The sequence below is a fragment of the Castor canadensis genome, chromosome 7 (genome assembly GCF_047511655.1).
Source record: "Castor canadensis chromosome 7, mCasCan1.hap1v2, whole genome shotgun sequence".
In the NCBI taxonomy this organism is placed as follows: domain Eukaryota; kingdom Metazoa; phylum Chordata; class Mammalia; order Rodentia; family Castoridae; genus Castor; species Castor canadensis.
In genome coordinates, this window is record NC_133392.1 from 109179233 (window position 1) to 109201917 (window position 22685).

General features: G+C 37.9%; 1 protein-coding gene across 3 annotated transcripts in view; it reads right to left on the reverse strand.

Annotated features, from left to right (window-relative positions):
* The window catches only part of Lepr (leptin receptor), a 110454-nt gene extending 90172 nt beyond the window's left edge, over positions 1-20282 (reverse strand). Inside the window, exons 1-2 of one of the 3 annotated variants that reach the window (XM_074079863.1) lie at positions 20147-20229; positions 19819-19863 (exon numbers count right to left, since the gene is read on the reverse strand). The gene's annotated coding sequence lies outside the window, so the exon portion shown is untranslated. Of the gene's footprint in view, positions 1-19560; positions 19778-19818; positions 19864-20146 lie in introns of those variants that run through there. The other 2 variants (XM_074079861.1, XM_074079862.1) reach the window with 2 other exon arrangements.
* Between the last annotated feature and the right edge of the window lie 2403 nt (positions 20283-22685).

Consider the following 22685-nt stretch of genomic DNA (forward strand, 5'->3'; position numbering starts at 1 on the left):
GAAATTGACTCAGTTATCAGTGTAAAGACAAAGAATTTAAAATACCCTAAGAGATAAGTGTTTTTTATAAAAAACACATCTAGAAGATAAGGCTGAATGCAGAAAGATGTAAAAAAAAATGCTGCAAAGAGCTACACTAAAATAAATACACAGAAATCTGAAGGCAGAAGGACGGGGGAAAGATTTACTAAGCAGATACTAAGCAAGAGAAAGCTGATGGAGTTATATCAGTATCACATAGGATAGGCTTTATGCAAACGGAAGTACTAACAAGCAAGAAGATAACTCTAAATTGATACAAGTTTCAACTAACCAGAAATATAAATTTTGAAATGTGTAATTGCTTTATGTAACCTCAAAATACCATGGATGTTATAATGTAGAATTAAAATGTACAATGTGAGCAAAAAGAGACAAATGAGATTACATCAAACTAAGAAGCTTCAGCAAGCTTCTTAGCAAAGTAAACAACAGAGAAGGACAAACTATAGAACGGGAGAGGATATTTGCACCTATTTATCCAACAAGGGATCAATAAGCAAAATATGCAAAGAACTAAAGTCTCACTTTGTGGTATTTTTTTTGTTTTGTGTTGTTTTGGTTTGGTTTGGTTTTTTTCTCCTTTGATGAGACAACAACAAAACTACTTCTGAGACACCATCTCCAGGAATGGATGCTGAGGGACTAACACCAAATTATTAAGACTGAAACTTTATTGCATTTGAACTTGGAGACTTTTTTCTTTTTCTTCTTCTTTTCATTTATTTTTTTAAATCTTCTCTCTGTCTCTCTAATGCCTGTTCAGCTTACTATTGATTAGTACACTATCTCTCCCTGTTTATATCTTTGAAACTTTTCTTCTTTCTTTGTTTTGTTTTTTCTACTTGTTTGTTTGTTTTTCCCTTTTTCTTTAACTTCTTTGCTTTCCATCTCCTCTCACCCTTCCATTCTAAATATCACCAATGTTATTATTACAAGCTAGAAAATACTTAATTGCACACAGTACAGGGACAATAACAACACCAAGGGCAATAATGGGAAGACAGAAAAAACAGGGAAACCAGTTTCCCCACAGCAAAAAATTACTACAGGAACCAGAGGGAAAACATACTCAGATCCAGACCAACAAAATGAAGATAAACTATGCCAAAGAACCCAATGAAAACCACAAGAACAATCTAAAAGAAGAAATACTGCAGGTAATCAATGAGAATTTTGTAGAGATGATATTGGATATGGTCAACCAAAATTAACAGAAGACACTCAAGAAATTCCAAGACAACAAAAACAGAGAATTTGAAAAAGGACAAGAAAAAATAAAATAAACCACAAAAGAACTGTATAAACACCAAAGTGAAACAAAGAACACGATTAATAAAGAGATAAATGAACTCAGGATGAAAATAGACAACACTAAAGAGGAGGAAAATCAGGATATGGAAAACCTCAGAAAAAGGAATGAAAAAGAATTGCAAAACAAAATGGAAGGCCAATCCAGCAGATTAGAACAAACAGAAGACAGACCCTCAGAACTCAAAGATGAAAAGGTAATTAAAGGAAAAACCAAAGAACAATTAGTTAAACAACTCAAGACCTGTGAAAAGAAAATGCAAGAACTCACTGACTCCATCAAAAGACCAAACCAGAAAACCATGGGCATTGAAGAAGGAAAAGACATGCAAGCAAAGGGAATGCATAATATATTCAAAAAAATAATAACAGAAAATTTCCCAAATCTAGAGAAATCTATTCCCATACAGCAGCAAGAGGCCTCCAGAACACCAAGCAGACCAGACTAAAAGAGATCTACCCCACGGCATATTATCATTAAAACAACAAATACAGAGACTAGAGAAAGAATATTGAAGGCTGTAAGAGAGAAAAAACAAATAACATACAAAGGTAAACCCATCAAAATCACAGCAGACTTCTCAACAGAAACATTAAAAGCAAGAAGAGCTTGGGATGAGGTCTTCCAGGCACTGAATGAAAATAACTTCAACCCTAGGATACTCTACCCAGCAAAACTATCATTCAAAATAGATGGAGCAATAAAAGTCTTCCATGATAAGCAGAAACTAAGATAATATGTGACCACAAAGCCACAACTACAAAGATTCTTCAAGGGATTCTGCACACAGAAAGTGAAACCCAACATAACCATGAAAGGGCAGGCAGCACCAAACTACAGGAAAAGAAAAAGCAAGTAAGTAGAGAGTAACTTCAACTTAGGTACACACAACCAAACGTTCAAACAACTAAGACAACTAAATGACAGGAATCATTACATACCGATCAGTACTAACACTTAATGTTAATGGACTTAATTCCCCCATCAAAAGGCACCACTTGATGAAATGGATTAAAGAGGAATATCCAACAATTTGTTGCTTACAGTAGACCCATCTCACTGACAGAAATAAGCATAGACTTAGGATGAAAGGTGAGAAAAAAATTTACCAAGCCAATGGCCCCTGAAAACAGGCAGGAGTAGCAATACTTATCTCTGACAAAATAGACTTCAAACCTACATTGATCAAATGAGATAAAGAAGGACATTCCATACTAATAAAGGGGGAAATAGACCAAAAGGAAATAACAATTATCAACCTATATGCACCCAATGTCAATGCACCCAATTTCATCAAACATACCTTAAAGGACCTAAAAGCATATAGTAATTCCAACACAGTGGTTGTGGGAGACTTTAACACTCCACTATCATCAATAGATAGGTCATCCAAACAAAAAATCAGTAAAGAAATCCTAGATCTAAAATATATCATGGATCAAATGGACCTAGTTGATGTTTACAGAACATTTCACCCAACATCTACACAATGTACATTCTTCTTAGCAGCCCATGGAACCTTCTCCAAAATAGATCCTATCCTAGGGCACAAAGCAAGCCTCAGCAAATATAAGAAAATAGAAATTATACAATGCAGTCTATCTGATCGCAATGCAATAAAACTAGAACTCAACAACAAAAATAAAGACAAAAAACATGCAAACAGCTGGAAACTGAACAACTCATTGTTTAATGAACATGGGTCATTGATAAAATAAAAGAGGAAATTAAAAAGTTCCTGAAAGTCATTGAAAATGAAAACACAACATACCAGAACCTATAGGACACAGCAAAGGCAATCCTAAGAGGAAAGTTTATAGTCATGAGTGCATATATTAAAAAGACTGAAAAATGTCAAATCAATGACCTAATGATACATCTCAAACTCCTAGAAAAACAAGAACAAGAAATCCCAAAACAAATAGAAGGAGAGAAATAATAAAGGTAAGAGCTGAAATCAATGAAACAGAAACCAAAAAAAAAAAAAAAAATACAAGAATTAATGAAACAAAAAGTTGGTTCTTTAAAAAATAAACAAGATCAATAGACCCCTGCCAAACCTGACTAAAATGAGGACAGAAAAAACCTAAATTAGTAGAATCAGGAATGCAAAAAGGGAGATAACAACAAATACCATCGAAGTCCAGGAAATCATCAGAGACTACTTTGAGAACCTATATTCAAATAAATTCAAAAATCTCAAAGAAATGGACAGATTTCTAGATACATATGATCATCCAAAACTGAACCAAGAGGATATCAATAAACTGAATAGATCTTTAACACAAAATGAAATTGAAGCAGCAATCAAGAGTCTCCCCAAAAAGAAAAGTCTAGGACCTGAGGGATTCTCTGCTGAATTCTATCAGACCTTTAAAGAAGAACTGACACCAACCCTCCTTAAATTGTTCCATGAAATAGAAAGAGAAGGAAAACTGCCTAACACATTTCTATGAACCCAGTATTACACTTATTCCAAAACCAGGCAACGACACCTCCAAAAAGGAGAACTATAGGCCAATCAATCTCCTTAATGAACATTGATGCAAAAATCTTCAATAAAATAATGGCAAAAGGAATTCAACAACACATCAAAAAGATCATTCACCACAACCAAATAGTCTTCATCACAGGAATACAGGGGTGGTTCAACACACGAAAATCAATAAATGTAATAAACCACATTAACAGGAGCAAAGACAAAAACAACTTGATCATCTCAATAGATGCAGAAAAAGCCTTTGATAAGATCCAACACCATTTCATGATAAAAGCTCTAAGAAAACTAGGAATAGAAGGAAAGTACCTCAACATTATAAAAGCTATATATGACAAACCTACAGCCAGCATTATACTTAATAGTGAAAAACTGAAACCATTCCCTCTAAAATCAGTAATGAGACAAGGATGTCCACTATCTCCACTCTTATTCAACATAGTACTGGAATTCCTAGCCAGAGCAATTAGGCAAGAAGAAGGAATAAAAGGAATACAAATAGGTAAAGAAACTGTCAAAATATCCTGTCAAAATATCCCTATTTGCAGAAGACATGATCCTATACCTTAAAGACCCAAAAAACTCTACTCAAAAGCTTCTAGACACAATCAATAGCTATAGCAAGGTAGCAGGATATAAAATCAACATAGAAAAATCATTAGCATTACTATACACTAATAATGAACCAACTGCAAAAGAATATATGAAAACAATCCCATTTACAATAGCCTCAAAAAAAATCAAATACCTAGGTGTAAACCTAACAAAGGATGTGAACGACCTCTATAAGGAAAACTATCAACTTTTGAAGAAAGAGACTGAAGAAGACTATAGAAAGTGAGGGATCTCCCATACTCTTGGATTGGTAGAATCAACATAATAAAAATGTCGATACTCCCAAAAGTAATCTACATGTTTAATGCAATTCCCATCAAAATCCCAATGACATTCATTAAACACATTGAAAAATCTACTGTTAAATTTATATAGAAACACATAGGCCACAAATAGCCAAGGCAATACTCAATCAAAAGAACAATGCTGGAGGTATCATGATACCTACCTTCAAATTATGTTACAAAGCAATAGCAATAAAAACAGCATGGTACTGGCACAAAAACAGACATGAAGACCAGTGGAACAGAATAGAGGACTCTGATAAGGAGCCACACAACTATAACCCACTTGTCTTTGACAAAGTTGCTAAAAATATACGATGGAGAAATAGCAGCCTCTTCAACAAAAACTGATGGGAAAAATGGTTAGCAGTCTGCAAAAAACTGAAACTAGATCCATGTATATCACCCTATACCAAAATGGATCAAACTGAAACTAGATCCATGTATATCCCCTATACTCAAAATGGATCAAGGATCTTAATATCAGACCACAAACTCTAAAGTTGGTACAGGAAAGAGTAGGAAATACTCTGGAACTAATAGGTATAGGTAAGAACTTTCTCAATGGAACCCCAGCAGCACAGCAACTAAGAGATAGCATAGATAAATGGGACTTCATAAAACTAAAAAGCTTCTGCTCAACAAAAGAAATGATCTCTAGACTGAAGAGACCACCCACAGAGTGGGAGAAAATATTTGCCAGCTACACATCAGACAAAGGACTGATAACCAGAATATATAGGGAACTTAAAAAACTAAATTCTCCCAAAATTAATGAACCAATAAAGAAATGTGCAAGTGAACTAAACAGAACTTTCTCAAAAGAAGAAATTCAAATGGCCAAAAAACAAATGAAAAAATGCTCACCATATCTAGCAATAAAGGAAACGCAAATTAAAACCACACTAAGATTCCACCTCACCCCTGTTAGAATAGCCATCATCAGCAACACCACCAACAACAGGTGTTGGCGAGGATGCGGGGAAAAAGGAACCCTCTTACACTGTTGGTGGGACTGTAGACTAGTACAACCACTCTGGAAAAAAATTTGGAGGCTACTTAAAAAGCTAAACATTGATCTACCATTTGATCCAGCAATACCACTCTTGGGGATATACCCAAAAGACTGTGACACAGGTTACTCCAGAGGCACCTGCACACCCATGTTTATTGTGGCACTATTCACAATAGCCAAGTTATGGAAACAGCCAAGATGCCCCACTACTGATGAATGGATCAAGAAAATGTGGTACCTATACACAATGGAATTTTATGCAGCCATGAAGAAGAATGAAATCTTATCATTTGGAGGTAAATGGATGGAATTGGAGAACATCATTCTGAGTGAGGTTAGCCTGACCCAAAAGACTAAAAATCGTATGTTCTCCCTCATATGTGGACATTAGATCAAGGGCAAACACAACAAGGGGATTGGACTTTGATCACATGATAAGCGAGAGCACACAAGGGAGGGGTGAGGATAGGTAAGACACCTAAAAAACTAGATAGCATTTGTTGCCCTCAACACAGAGAAACTAAAGCAAATCCCTTAAAAGCAGCTGAGGCCAATAGGAGAAGGGGACCAGGAACTAGAGAAAAGGTTAGATCAAGAAGAATTAACCTAGAAGGTAACACACACGCACAGGAAATCAATGCGAGTCAACTCCCTGTATAGCTGTCCTTATCTCAACTAGCAAAAACCCTTGTTCCTTCCTATTATTGCTTATACTCTCTCTTCAACAAAATTAGAAATAAGGGCAAAATAGTTTCTGCTGGGTAGTGAGGGGGTGGGGAGGAAATGGAGGGGACAGGGGGTAACAGAGGTGGTGAGGGAAAGGGGGGAGAAATTACCCAACATTGTATGCAAATATGAATAAAAAAAAAAGAAATGACATCAGTATGTCAAAAAGGTATGTCTTCACTTCTATTTTTATTGCAGCACTATTAACAATAGCCAAGATATGTATCAGCAAGATATCCATAGAAAGGAAAATAGAAAAATGTTTAGAAATATATATAATGTCATATTATTCAGCCACAAAAAAATGAAATTCTGTCATTTGCAGCAACATGGATGGAACTGGAGGACAGTATATTGTGAAATAAGCCATGTACAGAAAAATAAATACCATGTTTTTTCTCATCTGTGGAAGCAAAAAACGTTGATTTCCCAGAAGTACCTTGTAGAACAGTGATTACTGGAGGCTAGGAAGGTTAGGGAAGAATGGGGATAGACGGAGGTTGAATAAGAGTGACTGAAATACGATTGTGTAGGAGGGAAAAGTCCTAATGTTCTATAGGACAGAAGGTGATTATTGTTCACAACAATTTTAAAGAACTAGAAGAGAGGAATTCAAAGCTTCCAAACACAAAGAAATGATAATGTTTACAGACAAGGTAATGCTAGTTACAGTGGTATATCATCACACATTCTATACATGTATCAAATTATCACATGTACCATATAAATATGTACAATTATTATGCATCAACTTAAAAAATGAATTCCTCCTCCAATTTTTTAAAGTGTATAAAGTGAAAATCCAGAGTGCTATAAAGAACAAGACAGAAATATATAAATATGGGTACAAGATTTTAACACTCTCCCCTCAAGAATGAATAAAGACACAAAATCTGTATATAAATATGAAATACGAACAAGAAGATTAACAAACTTGGTATATACAGACCTCTATACCCAAAATCTGCAGATTACACATTACACATTTTCAAAGGCCAGGAAGGCATTCATAAAAACTGACCATATGCAAAGACAAAAGAACATGCTTCATACAAATCTAATGAGAAAAAAATCATATAGATCATATTCTCTCATCACAGTGTTTTTAAGAAAGAAAGAAATAGCAAAAGTACAATTAAGATGGGGTGGTGACAAAGGCCTGTAATTTCAGCACTTGGGAGGTAGAGGCAAAAGGATTGAGAGCTCGAGGCCAGTCTTGCTACAAAACAAGTCCTTGTGTCTAAACAAATGACATTAATTAATTAGTACAACTATAGAAGTGATGTAAGTGAGAACCCTAGAAGATGTACTTTTTTGTGTGGCAGTGCTGGGGTTTGAACTCAGGTCTTCACACTTGTCAGGCAGACACTCTACTACTGGAGCCATACCTCAAGCCATTTTAGCATTGGTTATTTGAAGTTAGAGTCTCTCTTTCTGCCTAGGTGGGCCTGGACTGCAGTCCTCCTATTTTTTCTTTCTGCTATAGCTGGGATAACAGGCAATGCCACCACATCCAGTTTTTCTGTTGAGTTAGGGTCTTGTGAAATTTTTGCCCTGGCTAGCTTAGAACCATGGTGTTTCTGATTTCAGCCTCCCATCAAGTTGGGTTGGCGGGTGCATATCACTGTGCCCTACTGTTGGGTGTGTTGGGGTGTTTCAAACTTTTTGCCCATGGTTGGCCTGGAACCATGATCCTCCAGATCTCCACCTCTCAAGCACCTAGGATTATGGGCATGAGCTACCAATGCCTTATAAGCAAATCACTGGTGTGGGGGGGGGAGATTAAAACCAGAATTTTAAATTGATGATATTGAAAACATTTCAAAACATATTTCATGCAGATAAAGTACACAGAAGCATCAAAATCACAAAAACAGTATTTTAAAAAAAGGAATACTAAATACTAATGTGCTATTATCCCTTTATAAGCAGTTAGAATAAAACATTTCTGAAACATTCATTTAAACAGTTAGAAAAGCAAAAAAAGAAAGTTGGAGTTTTTAAAGGACAAATAAAATTAACCAGATAAGACTGAAAGAGAGAAGTCACAAATTTGTCTGCACCAAAACCAAAGACATCATAATAAAACTGAATTCAAAAATTATAGTAAAGCAAATCCAGCAACATATAAAAAAGATTGTATATAACAATGAAGTATGATCCAGACAGTAATGCAGGGTTGAATAAAAATATGAAAATTGAAGCCAGGCATGGGTAACTCACATCTGCAATCCTAGCTAAAGACAGAGATTGGGAGGATCATGGTTTGAGGCCAGTCTGGGCAAATACTTCTTGAGACTCCATTTCCAAAATAACCAGAACAAAATGGAGTTGTGGCTCAAGTGATAGAGCACTGCTTTGCAAGTGCAAAGCCCTGAGTTTGAACCACAGTCCCACCAATATGTGTGTGTGTGTGTGTGTGTGTGTGTGTGTGTGTGAAAATTGGCTAATGTAATGCACCATAATGAAAGATATTATCATTTCAGTAGAAAATCATTTGACAAATTCTTTCTTCTTGTTGTTGCTGGTTTTTCAGTTTGGTTTGGTTTTTGAGACACAGACTCATTGTGTAGCCCACTGGCCTCAAATTCACAATTACCTTGCCTCTGCCTCTTGAGTTCTGGGAGTATAGGTAGCACCATACACAGCTGGCATTTGGCAAACTCTAATACCATTTCAGGGATGTAAACAATCAGTAAAGTGGGAAGAGAAGGAAATTTCCTCAAAGTTTTAATAGTCATATACAAAAAATCTACCACTAGTTCTCCTCACTTTTACTCAATATAGTACTTGCATTCTTAGCCAGAGCAATAAAGCAAGAAAAAGAAATAAAAGGATAGAAAAGGAGGAAGTCAAACTATCCCTTTTTTGTAGATGATAGGATCCGAGCATCTTCAAAGACCCTAAAGATTCCACAGAAAATTCTTAGATCTGATGAACACTTTTAGCAAGGTGCAAAACTCAGTAGTTTTTCTATATACCAACAATGAAAATGCTGAGAAAGAAATCAGGAAAATAATCCCATACATCAAGTCTCAAAAAAAAAAAACCTATGGGCAGGGTATGGTGGCACATATCTATAATCCCAGCTATTTAGGAGGCAGAGAAAGGAGGATCACTGTTCAAGGTCAACCCAGGCAAAAAGTTAGTGAGATCTATCTTCAAATCAAGCAAGGTATGATGACACATTCCTATGGCCTCAACTATTCCGGAGGCAGAGGAAGGAGGATCACAGTTGGAGGCTGGCCAAAGCAAAAGCATGAGGCCCTACCTAAAAAAAAAAACTAAGGCAAAAAGGGCTAGAGGCATGGCTCACAAGGGTAGAGCACTTGCCTAGTAAGCACATGGCCCTGAGTTCAACCCCCAGTACTGCCAAATAGATTAATTAATTTAATTTAATTAAATACCTAGAAAGAAAACCTAACCAAGGAAATGAAAAACTTCTAAAATGAAAACTATAAAATGGTGAAGAAAGACATTAAAGTAGACACCAGAAGATGGAAAGACCGCCCGTGTCATGGATTAGCAGAATTAATATGGTGGAAAGGATATGGAGCAAAAAGAGCAATGCTAGTACTGTCATATTACCTGACTTCAAATGATACTGTAGATCCATACTAACAAAAACAGCATGGTACTACCACAAAAACAGACATGTAGAATAACAAAATAGAATAGAAGACCTAGAAAAAAAACCACACACCTATAACCATCTGACTCTCAACAAAGGTGCCAAAAATATGTTAGAGAAAAGACAGCATCTTTGACAAATAGTGCTGGGAAACTTGGGTATCCACAAGTAGACAATTTAAACTGGATCCCTATCTCAAAAGAGTCAAAGAACTTAATGTAAGACCTGAAACTTTGAAACTACTAGGGGAAAATACTTCAAGATGCAAGCATAGGTAAAATAAAATTCTGAATAGCATTCCAATAGTTCAAAGATAATAGCAGAACTGACAAATGGGATTGCACAGATTAAAAGCTTCTGCACAGTCTACAGAATGGGAGAACAGTTCTGCTTGCTATTCACATAACAGGGTATTAATATCCACAATATATAAAGAATTCAAAAACTTAAACACCAAAAGAACAAATAATACAATCAATAAATGGGCAAATGAACAAAACAAAGAATTTTCAAAAGAAGAAGTATAAATGGCCAATAAATACCTTTAACCATCAAAACCACACTGAGATTCCATCTCACCCCAATAAGCTTGGCTACTGTCAAGAAAGCAAGAGTAAATGCTGGCAAGCTTTAGGGAGATGAGAACTCTTATACACTGTGGTGGGAATGTAAATTACTATAATCACTGAGAAAAATCAGTATACAGGCTCCTCAAAAGGTTAAAAACTAGAAGTATCATATTATCCAGTTATACCACTCCTAATATTTACCCAAAGGAATCTAAGTCACATACAATAAAGATACCTGCACGTCCATGTTTATTGTAGCACTATCCACAAGAGTCAAGCTATGGAATCAGGCTAAGTGTCCATCAGTGGATGAATGAATAAAGAAAATATGGTACATATAGAGCCATAAAGAAGAATAAAAGTATGCCATTTGCAGGAAAATAGATGGAACTGGAGATCAACATGTTGAGTAAGATAAGTCACGCTCAGAAAGATCAAATATCACCTTTTCTCTTATATGCAGAATCTGAAGGGAGACTATTTGAGAAGAGGAAGGGGACCCCAGGGAGTGGGAGAAAAAGGACAAGAGGCTCCTAAGGGGAGTGAACATAATCTAAGTACATTACCTACATATATGAAAATGATATCATGAAATCTAATATTTCCTACAATGATAAACAACTCTTTCATACTATTTTACATTAAAGGGAAGAGAAAAAATGGCTTAAACTCACAAGTATAATCATACTCCCTATATACATGATAGTTCAAAGTGTTAAATTTTTCAAAGATTAACAAAATCAAGATTCCAAGACGGTGACTAGAGGGAGGAAGCAGAAAGTGTGCTTCCTAAAGTAAACTCTTGGAGAGACACTGGAGATACACCTGGCAGAAAAACCACCAAGAAGAGGCAAAACTCTGACACCTTCACACCCCCAGCCTGGGCATAGCATCCCCACACCACGTTAAATGGAGAAACCAGGAGGGCTCCCACACCGCCAGACGCCAGCTCCTAACCTGCTTGGGAGACCACCAGACAATGACAGAACTACTACTCAGACACCAACACCAGGAATGGATGCTGAAGGAATAACACCAAATCTATTAAGACTGAAACTTTATTACATTTGAACGTGGGAACTTTTATTTATTTTTTTTATCCTCTCTCTGTCTCTCTAATGCCTATTTAGCTCACTGTGGACTAGTACACTATTTCTCCCTGTTTTTTTCTTCAGCTCTGTTTTTTGTTTTGTTTTGTTTTGTTTTTTTCCCTTTTTCTTTACCTTCTTGCTTTCCCTCTCTTCTCACCCTTCCACTCTAGATATCACCATTGTTACTATTACAAGCTGGGACAATACTGAATAACACACAGTACAGGGACAGTAACAGTAGCAAGGGGAATGATGGGAAGATGGAAAAAAGAGGGAAACCATTTTCCTCCCAATAATAAATTAGTACAGGAACCAGAGGGAAATGAAGAAAACTGATGCCCAGATCCAGACTCCAAAAAAACAAAGGTAAACTATCCCAAAGAACCCAAAGGACCTCACAAGAACACCCTGAAAGAGGAAATCCTGCAAGTAATGAGAATTTTATAGAGATGATACTGGATATGGTCAACCAAAATGTGCAGGAGACACTCAAGAAATTCCAAGAGAGCAAAAATAGAGAATTTGAGAAGGCACAAGAACAAATAAAAGAAACTATAGAAGCACTGTATAAACAACAAAGTGAAACAAAGAACACAATAAATAAAGAGATAAACGAACTCAGGATGAAAATAGACAATATTAAAGAGGATATGGAAACCACAGAAAAAAAGAACAAAACAGAAATACAAAACAAAATGGAAAGCTAATCCAGCAGAATAGAACAAGCAGAAGACAGAATCTCAGAACTCGAAGATGAAATGGTAATTAAAGGAAAAACCAAAGAACTATTAGTTAAACAACTCAAGACCTGTAAAAAGAAAATGCAAGAACTCATTGACTCCATCAAAAGACCAAACCTCAGAATCATGGGCACTAAAGAAGGAGAAGAGGTGCAAGCAAAAGGAATGCATAATATAGTCAACAAAATAATATCAGACAATTACCCAAATCTAAAGAAAACTGTGCCCATAGAGGTACAGGAAGACTCCAGAACTCCAAACAGTCCTGACCAAAATAGAACTACCCAACAACATATTATCATTAAAACAACAAGTACAGAGAATAGAGAAAGAATATTGAAGGCTGTAAGAGAGAAAAAACAAATAACATACAAAGGTAAACCCATCAAAATCACAGCAGATTTCTCAACAGAAACATTAAAAGCAAGAAGAGCTTGGGGTGAGATCTTCTGAGCACTGAATGAAAATAACTTCAACCACAGGATACTCTACCCAGCAAAACTATCATTCAAAATAGATGGAGTAATAAAAGTCTTCCACGATAAGCAGAACTAAAACAACACATGACCACAAAGCCACCACTACAAAAGATTCTTCAAGGGATTCTGCACACAGAAAGTAAAACCCAACATAACCATGAAAGGACAGACAGCTCCAAACTACAGGAAAAGAAAAAGCAAGAAAATATAGAGTAACCTCAACTTAGGAACACACAATCAAACCTTCAAACAACTAAGACAACTAAATGACAGGAATCACCACATACCTATCAGTACTAACACTTAATGTTAATGGACTTAATTCCCCCATCAAAAGGCAGTGTTTGACAAACTGGATTAAAAAGGAAGACCCATCTCATCAATAGAAATAAGCATAGGCTTAGGATGAAAGGCGGGAAGAAAATTTACCAAGCCAATGGCCCCTGAAAACAGGCAGTAGTAGCAATACTTATCTCTGAAAAAGTAGACTTCAAACTTACATTGATCAAATGAGATAAAGAAGGACATTCCATACTACTAAAAGGGGAAATAGACCAAAAGGAAATAACAATTATCAACCTATATGCACCCAATGTCAATGCACTCAATTTCATCAAACATACCCTGAAAGACCTAAAAGCATATAGTAACTCCAACACAGTGGTCGTGGAAGACTTTAACACCCCACTATCATCAAAAGATAGGTCATCCAAACAAAAAATCAATAAAGGAATCTTAGATCTAAAACACCATAGATCAAATGGACCTAGCTGATGTCTACAGAACATTTCATCCAACTTCTACACAATATACATTCTTCTCAGCAGCCCACGAACCTTCTCCAAAACAGATCATATCCTAGGGCACAAAGCAAGCCTCAGCAAATATAAGAAAATAGAAATTATACCATGCAGTCTATCTGATCACAATGCATTAAAACTAGAACTCAACAACAAAAATAAAGACAAAAAACATACAAACAGCTGGAAACTGAACAACTCATTGCTTAATGAACAATGGGTCATTGATGAAATAAAAGAGGAAATTAAAAGGTTCCTGGAAGTCAATGAACATGAAAACACAATCTATCGGAAGTTATGGGACACAGCAAAGGCAGTCCTGAGAGGAAAGTTTATAACCATGAGTGCATATATTAAAAAGACTGAAAGATCCCAAATCAATGACCTAATGATACATCTCAAACTCCTAGAAAAACAAGAACAAGCAAATCCCAAAACAAATAGAAGGAGAGAAATAATAAAAATAAGAGCTGAAATCAATGAAATAGAAACCAAAAAAAACCATATAAAGAATCAATGAAACAAAAAGTTGGTTCTTTGAAAAAATAAACAAGATCAATAGACTCCTGCTAAACCTGACTAAGATGAGGAGAGAAAAAAACCCAAATCAGTAAAATCAGGAATGCAAAAGGGGAGATAACAACAAACACCATGGAAGTCCAGGAAATCATTAGAGACTACTTTAAGAACCTATAGTCAAATAAATTTGAAAATCTTAAAGAAATGGACAGATTTCTAGATACTTGTGATCATCAGAAACGGAACCAAGAGGACTTTAATCACCTGAATAGATCTATAACACAAAATGAAACTGAAGCAGCAATCAAAAGTCTCCCAAAAAAGAAAAGTTCAGGACCTGATGGATTCTCAGCTGAATTCTATCAGACCTTCAAAGGAGAACTAATACCAACCCTCCTTAAATTGTTCCACAAAATAGAAAGGCAAGGAAAACTGCCTAACACATTTTTTGAAGCCAGTATTACACTTATCCCAAAACCAGGCAAAAACAACTCCAAAAAAGAGAACTATAGGCCAATCTCCTTAATGAACATTGATGCAAAAATCTTCAATAAAATAATGGCTAACCAAATTCAACAACACATCAAAAAGATTATTCACCACGACCAAATAGTCTTCATCCCAGGAATGCAGGTGTGGTTCAACACACAAAAATCAATAAACGTAATAAACCACATTAACAGAAGCAAAGACAAAAACCACTTGATCATCTCATAGATGCAGAAAAAGCCTTTGATAAGATCCAACACCATTTCATGATAAAACCTCTAAGAAAACTAGAAATAGAAGGAAAGTATCTCAACATTCTAAAAGCTATATATGACAAACCTACAGCCAGCATTATACTTAATGGTGAAAAACTGAAACCATTCCCTCTAAAATCAGTAATGAGACAAAGATGCCCACTATCTCCACTCCTATTCAACATAGCACTGGAATTCCTAGCCAGAGCAATTAGGCAAGAAGAGGGAATAAAAAGAATACAAATAGGTAAAGAAACTGTCAAAATATCTCTATTTGCAGATGATATGATCCTATACCTTAAAGACTCAAAAAACCCTACCCAAAAGCTCCTAGACACCATCAACAGCTATAGCAAGGTAGCAGAATATAAAAGAAATATAGAAAAATCATTAGCATTTCTATACACTAATAATGAACAAACTGAGAAAGAATATATGAAAACAATTCCATTTACAATAGCCTCAAAAAAATCAAATACCTATAAGTAAACTTAACAAAGGGTGTGAATGACCTCTACAAAGAAAACTATAAACTCCTGAAGAAAGAGACTGAGGAAGACTATAGAAAGTGGAGAGATATCCCATGCTCATGGATTGGTAGAATCAACATAGTAAAAATGTCGATACTCCCAAAAGTAATCTACATGTTTAATGCAATTCCCATTAAAATCCCAATGACATTCATCAAAGAGATTGAAAAATCTACTGTTAAATTTATTTGGAAACACAAGAGACCACAATTAGCCATGGCAATACTCAGCAAAAAGAACAACACATGAAGTATCACAATATCTGACTTCAAACTATATTACAAAGCAATAGCAATAAAAACAGCATGGTACTGGCACAAAAACAGACATGAAGACCAGTGGAACAGAATAGAGGACCCAGATATGAAGCCACACAACTATAACCAACTTGTCTTTGACAAAAGCGCTAAAAATATACGATGGAGAAATAGCAGCCTCTTCAACAAAAACTGATGGGAAAACTGGTTATCAGTCTGCAAAAAACTGAAACTAGATCCATGTTTATCACCCTATACCAATATTAACTCAAAATCGATCAAGGATCTTAATATCAGACCACAAACTCTAAAGTTGGTAAAGGAAAGAGTAGGAAATACTCTGGAACTAATAGGTATAGGTAAGAACTTTCTCAATGGAACCCCAGCAGCCCAGCAACTAAGAGATAGCATAGATAAATGGGACTTCATAAAACTAAAAAGCTTCTGCTCAACAAAAGAAATGGTCTCTAAACTGAAGAGAACACCCACAGAGTGGGAGAAAATATTTGCCAGCTACACATCAGACAAAGGACTGATAACCAGAATATATAGGGAACTTAAAAAACTAAATTCTTCCAAAACTAATGAACTAATAAAGAAATGGGCAAGTGAACTAAACAGAACTTTCTCAAAAGAAGAAATTCAAATGGCCAAAAAACAAATGAAAAAATGCTCACCATCTCTAGCAATAAAGGAAATGCAAATTAAAACCACACTAAGATTCCACCTCACCCCTGTTAGAATAGCCATCATTAGCAACACCACGAACAACAGGTGTTGGCGAGGATTCGGGGTAAAAGGAACTCTTTTACACTGTTGGTGGGAATGTAAACTAGTACAACCACTCTGGAAAAAAATTTGGAGGCTACTTAAAAAGCTGAACATTGATCTACCATTTGATCCAGCAATACCACTCTTGGGGATATACCCAAAAGACTGTGACACAGGTTACTCCAGAGGCACCTGCACACCCATGTTTATTGTGGCACTATTCACAATAGCCAAGTTATGGAAACAGCCAAGATGCCCCACCACTGACGAATGGATTAAGAAAATGTGATATTTATACACACTGGAATTTTATGCAACCATGAAGAAGAATGAAATCTTATCATTTGGAGGTAAATGGATGGAATTGGAGAACATAATCCTGAGCAAGGTTAGCCAGGCCCAGAAAACCAAAAATCGTATGTTCTCCCTCATATGAGGACATTAGATCAAGGGCAAACACAACAAGGGGATTGAACTTTGATCATATGATGAGGCGAGAGCACACAAGGGAGGTATGAGGATAGGCGAGAAACCCCAAAAAAACAAGATAGCATTTGATGTCCTCAATGCAAAGAAACTAATGCAGAAACTTTAAAGTGACAGAGGCCAATAGGAGAAGTGGACCAGGAACTAGAGAAAAGGTTAGTTCGAGAAGAATTAATTTAGAAGGTAACACACATGTACAGGAAAGCAATGTGAGTCAACTCCCTGTATAGCTATCCTTATCTCAACCAGCAAAAACCCTTGGTCCCTCCTATTATTGCTTATACTCTCTCTTCAACAAAATCAGAGATAAGGGCAAAATAATTTCTGCCTGGTAGTGAGGGGGTGGGGGGGAGAGGGAGGGGTGAGGGGAAGGGGGGAGAAATGACCCAAACATTGCATGCACATATGAATAAAAGAAATTTTTAAAAAATCATGTGTGTGAAAAGACAACAGATAATATCGCTATTCAATCATGAAAAAATATTTGAAAAAGAATATTCCAAACTGTAAGCAGATCAAATTTGAATAGAAACTCCAAAAAAGGCTGTATGTACTAAGTCTGGCCAATAGGTGAATGTTTGTGCCTTTCTAATTTCATTAAAATCAGAATTTGTAAATCATATAAAATCTTAAGAATCAGAACAAACCATAAGCCTTTGCCTTCATTTTTAACTCTATAGGACATATTTTTTAGTACAAGTGTTTGGCTCTCAGAATAAACAATGCAGCACAGTATATGCCATCAGAATTCATTTTTCTTTTCTGGGTATGCTTAAATCTTATTTCCAAGACCTCCCAAAGATACTACACTTCACAAACACAAGCCATTTGGTTCTACAACAATGATCTAAGTGTGAAGATGACTATTTTTTCCTCAATAAATTCACAGATGGGTAAAGCCCCACACTGGAAAAGACGAATAGCCTCGGCCAGTCACAAAGACACTTCCAAGCCATGAATGATTTGACTGGGAACCCTGAGCAGTCATATCCACCACTTTAAGTTGTTTTCCAAGCAACTCCAAGTCAGAGTATCTGAGTTCTACTACTCCCTGTTCAATCAGTGTGTGACTTACTGAGCTCTCTGAGTCTCTGCTTCAAAGAGGGTGACCATTTACTTCACCAGAGACTGTGAGGGAGGAAATGCCTAATTGATTGATGACATTTCCAGCCCAGAGTTTAAAAAAAAAGCATTGAAAATAAGTTAAAACATGTTCATAAAAGAGTACTTCAAATCCATCCTGCTCTCCAAAATTGCACACAAAGCACATGTGGATGGGGATAGATTATTGTATTTTAGGCCAAAGCCAACAAAAAAAGCTAGAAATACTTCTAAGCCTATCCTAATGAGGAATGGCTAAAGCTCAAATAATCTTGAATATACTATCAGTAAAACATTACAAGTAGAGTCAAAAACTATTCTATCAGTCTCTGTCAGCTTAAACAAGTTTTGTTTTGTTTTTTTTATCAATAAGGAAGCAAAATGTACACTGACACTTTACAGTGTGTGCTACCTGTACAGCTTTTGTGTGTGTATATGTGTGTTTCAATTCCTAATTTCTGATTAATCTATTCAGTTAACCTCTGCTATTTTCTGGGATTCATTCTAAGACAACTAAATGTATTACTAAAATTGGCATGTCTGCTATTTTGCTTAATTTCAGAGAGGCTCTGAAGTGGTATGAAACCATTTTTTTAACATTCTGTGCACAACTTTATGCTAAAAAGTCACAAACAATATTCAAGAGCAGTAATTGAAAGGAAAGCTACAATTTTTGTTTTTCTCCAAAACAGTATTATTGCCTCCAAATGTGCAATACTGGAAGAGATCGAGGGCTGTGCCAAGGCCACATGTTTTTGTTGCAGTGTTGCAAATATTGGCTAAAAGGTAAACACAGTTCTTTAAGTTAATATGAAGTGCTCTGAACAGTTATGTGTAAACTATATATTTCTGAGCTCTTTTCAAATGCTTTGGTTTTGGCTGGAAAACCTGAAAGCTGATGATATAAATACATATAAAAAAAAATGCAAAACTCAGTATAGATTTCTGTGTTTCATAAAATTAGCAATATTTGTACCAGGTTACAGACTTGAAGAATTATACATATTTTAAATCTGGATACATCTTAAATATTACTAAAAGGTCATCAGAAACTTTCTTAATCCAACTTTCTAGTTTGAAAACTGAGGACATTGAGGCCCACCGAGGTTAAGCTAACCACAGCATCACAGACAATACATGGGAATTCATACCAAAACTCAGATGATTGCTTCTGAGTCCCAAGCTCTGAAACTGCATTTTCTGCTATGTCCTTTAATGCTTGTGGATACTTCAGGCAACCTCCCAGGACAAAGAACTCCCTCGGCCTTACGGAGCCATTCTCATTTTGGGTTGGCAAAAACAAATCCTAGAAATAGCACCTGCAATTACCCACTTCTTAGACAGCACCAGCCTACCTGGTTTCCAAAGTGATTCCTCAGTTCGGTCTCTTTCTCCCGGCTTCCAATCCCTTTAAATAAGTGCTTTGCTTGGGGTTTGGCCTGGATTTTTGTTTGGCTGGTTTTTTTTTGTTTTTTTTTTTTTCTTTGTTTTTAATTTGCTCCCAGGAAGGGGAAGAGGGTGGGAATATGCTGAGTTTTAAACCATCCCTCCAACACCATGTTTTTCTTTTGTCATTCAAACCAACAAATCTTTCCTGGGGCCCCAGAGCTTACTGGTTTACATCGCAGTCCCCTCAGTTTCCAAAGTAGGTAAGAGGCCTGAAAAAGAAGTTAATGGGGTGGCGCGTCCAGGTGGCGGCCCCAACAGGTGCGCGCCCATCTCTGCGGTTGCGGTCCCGGAGCGCCGCACCCTCCTCGCCGGGGGGAGCCTAGGGTCCCACCGACCCCCGCCACCACCCTTCCCCGCGGGATGCCGGCCCCTGATCCCCAAATCTCCCACGAGCTCTACGCCCGCCACACGCGTCCCAACACGCTGCTCTCGAGTTGCCCCAAGCGGGAAGAGGTGGCTGGGAGGGGTGGAGGACAGGGAAGCGGGTCCCACCTGGATCCCGGGGTCCGAGATGGCGGCGACACCGGGCTCGGGTACCTGCGTCGCTTGCGCTCGGCTGGCCGTGGGTTCTGCGGTGGGGCCGCTCCAAACTCCGGGCCGAAGGTGCGGGGGAAAAGTCCAGAGAGGGGAGGACAGGGGTGTGTGGGAGGAGGGACCGAGGAGACAGGCTGGGCAGCGGGCAGGGAGGGACAGAGGAGGAGCCGGGTGGTGGCTCCCCGCGCCAGGAGCGGACCCGGAGCAGCGCGGGCGGCCGCGCAGGTGACCCGGGGGGCACTGTTGCGCGTGGCCGCGGCCCCGCAAAGGAAAGGCGGGAGCCTGGGAAGTGGGACCTCCCCCCCCCGCCCGGGGCCGGCAGCCCAGGCGGGTCCCCGCGGGACCTCAGCGTCGCGAGGCCCTCCGCAGTCAGCCACTCCGCTGCGGCCCCGAGCCCGTGGCTCTCGGACTTGAACGTGGCACTGGGGATTCCCAGTCCCTCCCACCGCTAGACCTCCAGGCCTAGGCTCCAGCAGGTATAGAAAAGGCTACAATAAAGATCGCAGTCATCGGGGGGAGTTGGAAAGGAAAGGGAAATGGAGAAGAGAAGTAGTGAGGTGCTGAGTTCCCTGTGGCCACCCGTGCTCCAGCCAGTATCTTGCATCTTGTGAGGAAGGGCGAACCAGCATTCTAGTGGGGGGGATTGAATAAAGACCGCTCGCTTCGCTCTCCATCCTGAAATTCAATGACATTTGACGTAGCAAGTTAAAAAAAATCTGTCCTTGTACAGTCTGATTCCACTCCCAAAGTAAATAGACATTTCCTTGCTCTGTGCTCAAAATGTTCGTTCATTTATTGATTGATTCAGTGCATCTTTATTGAGGATATATTATGCGCTAGACAATATGCTAAGTGCAATTATATTATGTTCTTTGAACTTGGAGTTGAGGATAGAAGGACAGGCAAATAATTTCCAATTGCTCTGGGTGACGTGAAGAAAAATAACCTTGTAAAGAAAAAAGAATAATGCACATATGAGGGAGAACCTGCGATTTTTGGCCTTGTGAGCCTGGCTAACGTCCCTTAAAATGATGATCTCCAGTTCCATCCATTTACCTTCAAATGACAAAATTTTATTTTTCTTTGTGACTGAGTAAAATTCCATTGTGTATAGATACCACATTTTCTTAATGCATTTGTCGGTAGTGAGGCATCTTGGCTGTGTCCATATCTTGACTATTGTGAATAGTGCTGCAATAAACATGGGTGTGCAGGTGCCTTTGTTGTAACCTGAGTCACATTCCTTCAGGTATATCCCTAGGAGTGGGATTGCTGGATCATAGACCTAAATCAAATGCAGTAATATCATTGGACACGGGTCACACACTTAGAGGAGACAGCACATGGGAGGGATAGGAAAACAAAAACTTGAATGTGGTTGATGTGCTCACTGTAGTGGAGTGAATATAGTAATCTTAAACTGGCAGAGGCCACTATGGGAAGGGGACTAAGAAGTAGTGAAGAAGTCTGATAGAGATGAACCAATTTGAGTTGTAATATACATATGCATGGAAACAAATATCCCTGTATAGCTATCTTTATCTCAAACTAGCAAAAATGCCATGTTTTCCTTTTTATCTTATATGTTTTCTCTTCAACAAAATCGGAGAACAAGAGGGTAGAGCAGATTCTGCCCAGAAGCTTGGGGGGAAGGGCAAATGATACACATGTAAGTAAATGTAAAATGATAAAATTTTTAAAAGAATAAAGGGGAGTGGGTGTAAGATTATATTAAAAGGCCTCCAAGAATTAATTTGACCAACAATCATAAGAAAAGTCACCAGAGACACAGAGAGAAAGGAAGTGGCTTGAAACAGCACAGAGATGGGTAAAGCTGAAACCAAGGTCTCCTGGCTCCCTGGAACAGACACTTTGCACTGGAGAAGGTAACCGCCCACTCCTGGAACTCTGTAAGTGGGACTTTCCCCCTGAGAAATATTCTCTCAGGACCACTGTCACTTTTTTGAAGTGCATGTGGTATCTCCAGATTTGCTTTCAGTTGTTTTTGGTTTTGTTATTATTGTTGCTGCTTGTTGGTGTTGGTGCTGGGATTTGAACTCCAGGCCTCACTTTTGCTAAGCAAGCACTCCACCACTTGAGCCACTCCCCTAATTCCCTTTTTGCTTTAGTTATTTTGGGGATAGGATCTGGGCATTTTTGCATGGAACAGCCTGGACTGTGATCTTACTATTTATGCTTCCTGCATGGTGGGGATGACAGATGCATGCCACCACACCCAGCCAGCTGTTGACAGAGATGGGGTCTTGCTAACTGTTTGCCTGGGCTAGCTTTGAACTGCAATCCTCCCAGTCTCTGCCTTCCAGTATCTGGAATAGCGGATGTAAGCTACCACGCCTGCCAAACCACTTGTTGAATCCACTTTATTCAGAAATGTCACATTTGTACACTAATAGACTTTCTTAAGAATCTGTGGTAGGGAAACATAACCCAGAAATGCCAACCTTTGGGGTTTCAATAAACCTCAAAAACCCAGACA